The following is an 8704-nucleotide window of genomic DNA, read 5'->3' as shown; positions in this document are numbered from 1 at the left end:
AACCAAAAAAGGAGGAAAAAAAAGCAAATTGGACATAATGTCACCAAACTCCAAAAATGGTCCGGACACAATTATTGGCCCCTTAACTTAATATTTGGTTGCACACCCTTTGGAAAAAATAAGTGAAATCAGTGTCTTCCTATAACCATCAATAAGCTTCTTACACCTCTCAGCCGGGATGTTGGACCACTCTTCCTATAAGCATCAATAAGCTTCTTACACCTCTCAGCCGGGATGTTGGACCACTCTTCCTATAAGCATCAATAAGCTTCTTACACCTCTCAGCCGGGATGTTGGACCACTCTTCCTATAAGCATCAATAAGCTTCTTACACCTCTCAGCCGGAATGTTGGACCACTCTTCCTATAACCATCAATAAGCTTCTTACACCTCTCAGCCGGAATGTTGGACCACTCTTCCTATAACCATCAATAAGCTTCTTACACCTCTCAGCCGGAATGTTGGACCACTCTTCCTATAAGCATCAATAAGCTTCTTACACCTCTCAGCCGGAATGTTGGACCACTCTTCCTATAACCATCAATAAGCTTCTTACACCTCTCAGCCGGAATGTTGGACCACTCTTCCTATAAGCATCAATAAGCTTCTTACACCTCTCAGCCGGAATGTTGGACCACTCTTCCTATAAGCATCAATAAGCTTCTTGCACCTCTCAGCCGGAATGTTGGACCACTCTTCCTATAACCATCAATAAGCTTCTTGCACCTCTCAGCCGGAATGTTGGACCACTCTTCCTATAACCATCAATAAGCTTCTTACACCTCTCAGCCGGAATGTTGGACCACTCTTCCTATAAGCATCAATAAGCTTCTTACACCTCTCAGCCGGAATGTTGGACCACTCTTCCTATAAGCATCAATAAGCTTCTTACACCTCTCAGCCGGAATGTTGGACCACTCTTCCTATAAGCATCAATAAGCTTCTTACACCTCTCAGCCGGAATGTTGGACCACTCTTCCTATAAGCATCAATAAGCTTCTTACACCTCTCAGCCGGAATGTTGGACCACTCTTCCTATAAGCATCAATAAGCTTCTTACACCTCTCAGCCGGAATGTTGGACCACTCTTCCTATAAGCATCAATAAGCTTCTTACACCTCTCAGCCGGAATGTTGGACCACTCTTCCTATAAGCATCAATAAGCTTCTTACACCTCTCAGCCGGAATGTTGGACCACTCTTCCTATAAGCATCAATAAGCTTCTTACACCTCTCAGCCGGAATGTTGGACCACTCTTCCTATAAGCATCAATAAGCTTCTTACACCTCTCAGCCGGAATGTTGGACCACTCTTCCTATAAGCATCAATAAGCTTCTTACACCTCTCAGCCGGAATGTTGGACCACTCTTCCTATAAGCATCAATAAGCTTCTTACACCTCTCAGCCGGAATGTTGGACCACTCTTCCTATAAGCATCAATAAGCTTCTTACACCTCTCAGCCGGAATGTTGGACCACTCTTCCTATAAGCATCAATAAGCTTCTTACACCTCTCAGCCGGAATGTTGGACCACTCTTCCTATAAGCATCAATAAGCTTCTTACACCTCTCAGCCGGAATGTTGGACCACTCTTCCTATAAGCATCAATAAGCTTCTTACACCTCTCAGCCGGAATGTTGGACCACTCTTCCTATAACCATCAATAAGCTTCTTACACCTCTCAGCCGGAATGTTGGACCACTCTTCCTATAAGCATCAATAAGCTTCTTACACCTCTCAGCCGGAATGTTGGACCACTCTTCCTATAAGCATCAATAAGCTTCTTACACCTCTCAGCCGGAATGTTGGACCACTCTTCCTATAAGCATCAATAAGCTTCTTACACCTCTCAGCCGGAATGTTGGACCACTCTTCCTATAAGCATCAATAAGCTTCTTACACCTCTCAGCCGGAATGTTGGACCACTCTTCCTATAAGCATCAATAAGCTTCTTACACCTCTCAGCCGGAATGTTGGACCACTCTTCCTATAAGCATCAATAAGCTTCTTACACCTCTCAGCCGGAATGTTGGACCACTCTTCCTATAACCATTAATAAGCTTCTTACACCTCTCAGCCGGAATGTTGGACCACTCTTCCTATAACCATCAATAAGCTTCTTACACCTCTCAGCCGGAATGTTGGACCACTCTTCCTATAACCATCAATAAGCTTCTTACACCTCTCAGCCGGAATGTTGGACCACTCTTCCTATAACCATCAATAAGCTCCTTACACCTCTCAGCCGGAATGTTGGACCACTCTTCCTATAACCATCAATAAGCTCCTTACACCTCTCAGCCGGAATGTTGGACCACTCTTCCTATAACCATCAATAAGCTCCTTACACCTCTCAGCCGGAATGTTGGACCACTCTTCCTTTACAATCTGCTCCAGGTCTCTTATTGGACGGCGCCTTTTCCCAACAGTAATTATAAGATCTCTCCACAGGTGATCAATGGGATTTAGATCTGGACTCATTGCTGACACTTCAGAACTCTCCAGCGCTTTGTTCCCATCCATTTCTGGGGCTTTTTGACGTATGTTCGGGGTCATTGTCCTGCTGGAAGACCCAAGATCTCGGACACAAACCCAGCTTTCTGACACTGGGCTGTACAGTGCAACCCAAAATCCATTGGTAATCCTCAGATTTCATGATGTCTTGTACACATTCAAGGCCCCCAGTGCCAGAGGCCGCAAAACAACCCAAAACATCACTGACCTCCCCCATATGTCACTGTAGGTACTGTGCTCTTTTCTTTGTAGGCCTCATTCCGTTTTCGGTAAACAGTAGAATGATTTGCTTTACCAAAAAGATCTATCTTGGTCTCATCTGTCCACAAGATGTTTTCCCAGAAGGATTTTGGTTACTCAAGTTCATTTTGGTAAAATGTAGTCTTGTTTTATGTCTCTGTGTCAGCAGTGGGGTCCTCCTGGGTGTCCTCCATAGTGGGGTCCTCCCGGGTCTCCTCCAGAGTGGGGTCCTCCCGGGTCTCCTCCATAGTGGGGTCCTCCCGGGTCTCCTCCATAGTGGGGTCCTCCTGGGTCTCCTCCATAGTGGGGTCCTCCCGGGTCTCCTCCATAGTGGGGTCCTCCCGGGTCTCCTCCATAGTGGGGTCCTCCCGGGTCTCCTCCATAGTGGGGTCCACCTGGGTCTCCTCCGTAGCGGGGTCCTCCTGGGTCTCCTCCTCCGTAGCGGGGTCCTCCTGGGTCTCCTCCATAGTGGGGTCCTCCTGGGTCTCCTCCATAGTGGGGTCCTCCTGGGTCTCCTCCATAGTGGGGTCCTCCTGGGTCTCCTCCACAGTGGGGTCCTCCTGGGTCTCCTCCACAGTGGGGTCCTCCTGGGTCTCCTCCACAGTGGGGTCCTCCTGGGTCTCCTCCATAGTGGGGTCCTCCTGGGTCTCCTCCATAGTGGGGTCCTCCTGGGTCTCCTCCATAGTGGGGTCCTCCTGGGTCTCCTCCATAGTGCACTGAACCACCGTACAGTGCTAACCACTGATCACCATACAATACTAATCACTAATCACCATACAATACTAACCACTGATCACCATACAATACTAATCACTAATCACCATACAATACTAATCACTGATCACCATACAATACTAATCACTGATCACCATACAATACTAATCACTGATCCCCCATACAATACTAATCACTGATCACCATACAATACTAATCACTGATCACCATACAATACTAACCACTGATCCCCCATACAATACTAATCACTGATCACCATACAATACTAATCACTGATCACCATACAATACTAACCACTGATCACCATACAATACTAACCACTGATCCCCCATACAATACTAATCACTGATCACCGTACAATACTAATCACTGATCACCATACAATACTAACCACTGATCACCATACAATACTAATCACTGATCACCATACAGGACTAATCACTGATCACCATACAATACTAATCACTGATCACCATACAATACTAATCACTGATCACCATACAATACTAATCACTGATCACCATATAATACTAACCACTGATCCCCATACAATACTAATCACTGATCACCATACAGGACTAATCACTGATCACCATACAATACTAACCACTGATCCCCATACAATACTAATCACTGATCACCATACAATACTAATCACTGATCACCATACAATACTAATCACTGATCACCATACAATACTAATCACTGATCACCATACAATACTAATCACTGATCACCATACAATACTAATCACTGATCACCATACAATACTAATCACGGATCACCATACAATACTAATCACTGATCACCATACAATACTAATCACTGATCACCATACAATACTAATCACTGATCACTATACAATACTAACCACTGATCACCATACAATACTAATCACCATACAATACTAATCACTGATCACCATACAATACTAACCACTGATCACCATACAATACTAATCACTGATCACCGTACAATACTAACCACGGATCACCATACAATACTAATCACTGATCACCATACAATACTAATCACTAATCACCATACAATACTAACCACTGATCACCATACAATACTAATCACTGATCACCATACAATACTAATCACTGATCCACCATACAATACTAACCACTGATCACCATACAATACTAATCACTGATCACCATACAATACTAACCACTGATCACCATACAATACTAATCACTGATCACTGATCACCATACAATACTAACCACTGATCACCATACAATACTAATCACCGATCACCATACAATACTAATCACTGATCACCGATCACCATACAATACTAATCACTGATCACCATACAATACTAACCACTGATCACCATACAATACTAATCACTGATCACCATAAAATACTAATCACTGATCACCATACAATACTAATCACTGATCCCCATATATTACTAATCACTGATCACCATACAATACTAATCACTGATCACCATACAATACTAATCACTAATCACCATACAATACTAATCACTGATCACCATACAATACTAATCACTGATCACCATACAATACTAATCACTGATCCACCATACAATACTAACCACTGATCACCATACAATACTAATCACTGATCACCATACAATACTAACCACTGATCACCATACAATACTAATCACTGATCACTGATCACCATACAATACTAACCACTGATCACCATACAATACTAATCACCGATCACCATACAATACTAATCACTGATCACCGATCACCATACAATACTAATCACTGATCACCATACAATACTAATCACTGATCACCATACAATACTAACCACTGATCACCATACAATACTAATCACTGATCACCATACAATACTAATCACTGATCACCATACAATACTAACCACTGATCACCATACAGGACTAATCACTGATCACCATACAGGACTAATCACTGATCACCATACAATACTAATCACTGATCACCATACAATACTAATCACTGATCACCATACAATACTAATCACTGATCACCATACAATACTAACCACTGATCACCATACAATACTAATCACTGATCACCATACAATACTAATCACTGATCGCCATACAATACTAATCACTGATCACCATACAATACTAATCACTGATCACCATACAATACTAACCACTGATCACCATACAATACTAACCACTGATCACCGTACAATACTAATCACTGATCACCATACAATACTAACCACTGATCACCATACAATACTAATCACTGATCACCATACAATACTAACCACTGATCACCATACAATACTAACCACTGATCACCATTCAATACTAATCACTGATCACCATACAATACTAATCACTGATCACCATACAATACTAACCACTGATCCCCATACAATACTAATCACTGATCACCATACAATACTAACCACTGATCACCATACAATACTAATCACTGATCACCATACAATACTAATCACTGATCACCATACAATACTAACCACTGATCACCATACAATACTAATCACTGATCACCATACAATACTAATCACTGATCACCATACAATACTAACCACTGATCCCCATACAATACTAATCACTGATCACCATACAATACTAACCACTGATCACCATACAATACTGATCACCATACAATACTGATCCCCATACAATACTGATCACTGATCACCATACAATACTGACCACTGATCACCATACAATACTAATCACCATACAATACTAATCACTGATCACCATACAATACTAATCACTGATCACCATACAATACTAATCACTGATCCACCATACAATACTAACCACTGATCACCATACAATACTAATCACTGATCACCATACAATACTAACCACTGATCACCATACAATACTAATCACTGATCACTGATCACCATACAATACTAACCACTGATCACCATACAATACTAATCACCGATCACCATACAATACTAATCACTGATCACCGATCACCATACAATACTAATCACTGATCACCATACAATACTAACCACTGATCACCATACAATACTAATCACTGATCACCATAAAATACTAATCACTGATCACCATACAATACTAATCACTGATCCCCATATATTACTAATCACTGATCACCATACAATACTAATCACTGATCACCATACAATACTAACCACTGATCACCATACAATACAAATCACTGATCACCATACAATACTAACCACTGATCACCATACAATACTAATCACTGATCACCATACAATACTAACCACTGATCACCATACAATACTAACCACTGATCCCCATACAATACTAACCACTGATCCCCATACAATACTAATCACTAATCACCATACAATACTAACCACTGATCACCATACAATACTAATCACTGATCACCATACAATACTAATCACTGATCACCATACAATACTAATCACTGATCACCATACAATACTAACCACTGATCACCATACAATACTAACCACTGATCCCCATACAATACTAACCACTGATCCCCATACAATACTAATCACTGATCACCATACAATACTAACCACTGATCACCATACAATACTGATCACCATACAATACTTACCACTGATCCCCCATATAATACTAATCACTGATCACCATACAATACTAATCACTGATCTCCATACAATACTAATCACTGATCTCCATACAATACTAATCACTGATCACCATACAATACTAATCACTGATCACCATACAATACTAACCACTGATCACCATACAATACTAACCACTGATCACCATACAATACTAACCACTGATCACCATACAATACTAACCACTGATCACCATACAATACTAATCACTGATCACCATACAATACTAACCACTGATCACCATACAATACTAACCACTGATCACCATACAATACTAATCACTGATCACCATACAATACTAATCACTGATCACCATACAATACTAACCACTGATCACCATACAATACTAATCACTGATCACCATACAATACTAATCACTGATCACCATACAATACTAACCACTGATCACCATACAATACTAACCACTGATCACCATACAATACTAACCACTGATCACCGTACAATACTAACCACTGATCACCGTACAATACTAACCACTGATCACCGTACAATACTAACCACTGATCACCATACAATACTAATCACTGATCACCATACAATACTAATCACTGCTCCCCATATAATACTAACCACTGATCACCATACAATACTAATCACTGATCACCATACAATACTAACCACTGATCACCATACAATACTAACCACTGATCACCATACAATACTAACCACTGATCCCCATACAATACTAACCACTGATCACCATACAATACTAATCACTGATCACCATACAATACTAATCACTGATCCCCCATACAATACTAACCACTGATCACCATACAATACTAATCACTGATCACCATACAATACTAATCACTGATCACCATACAATACTAATCACTGATCCCCCATACAATACTAATCACTGATCACCATACAATACTAATCACTGATCACCATACAATACTAACCACTGATCACCATACAATACTAATCACTGATCCCCATATATTACTAATCACTGATCACTATACAATACTGATCACTGATCCCCATATATTACTAATCACTGATCCCCATATATTACTAACCAAGTCCCCATGCTTCAGACTTCTTCAATTTTGCTGTAAAAATAAAATAAATCCCAGAGTCACAGACAGGCTGGAGGGATCCGCAGATACAGGACCGTGTTCACACACAACATATTGGGACGTTCTGTGAGGAGTCGGTTCTAGTGATCTCCTCATTCACAGCCGGATCATCCAGGACTATAAAACAGAGGAGTTCAGTAACAGCGCCCCCAGTCCTCAGGCCGTGTGCGGTATTACAGCTCATTGATGTTAGAGCCGGGTTGTAATACCGCACACAGCCTGAGGACAGGGGGCGCTGTGTGTCTGGAAGAAATGATAAGTGAGTGTGCACTGAGGCGTCTGGTCTGTGACAGGAGATCCTCCATCCAGGGAGGTCATCATTAGGGCGGGGTTAACCAACCTGCTGCCGAACTACTACTCCCAGCATGCCCGGACAGCCGAGGTCTGATAGGAGCCACAGGTGACAGCGGAGATTACTATATGGGATTATCCCACGTGTAGGACACAAACCTGCGCTGATTGGCTGGAAATCATCATGTGACCTCTGTCCCCATCACCCAATC

The 8704-nt window shown here is 41.6% G+C and overlaps 1 protein-coding gene across 1 annotated transcript in view; it reads right to left on the bottom strand.

The window, feature by feature from the left end:
* Window positions 1–8613, bottom strand: part of LOC130282606 (oocyte zinc finger protein XlCOF8.4-like) — a 58184-nt gene extending 49571 nt beyond the window's left edge. The window contains exon 1 of the mRNA XM_056531009.1: window positions 8542–8613. The gene's annotated coding sequence lies outside the window, so the exon portion shown is untranslated. The remainder of the gene's footprint in view (window positions 1–8541) is intronic.
* Window positions 8614–8704: the final 91 nt, after the last annotated feature.

This window comes from Hyla sarda, chromosome 7 (assembly GCF_029499605.1).
Source record: "Hyla sarda isolate aHylSar1 chromosome 7, aHylSar1.hap1, whole genome shotgun sequence".
Classification (NCBI taxonomy): domain Eukaryota; kingdom Metazoa; phylum Chordata; class Amphibia; order Anura; family Hylidae; genus Hyla; species Hyla sarda.
This window is presented reverse-complemented; position numbering and strand designations above follow the sequence as displayed.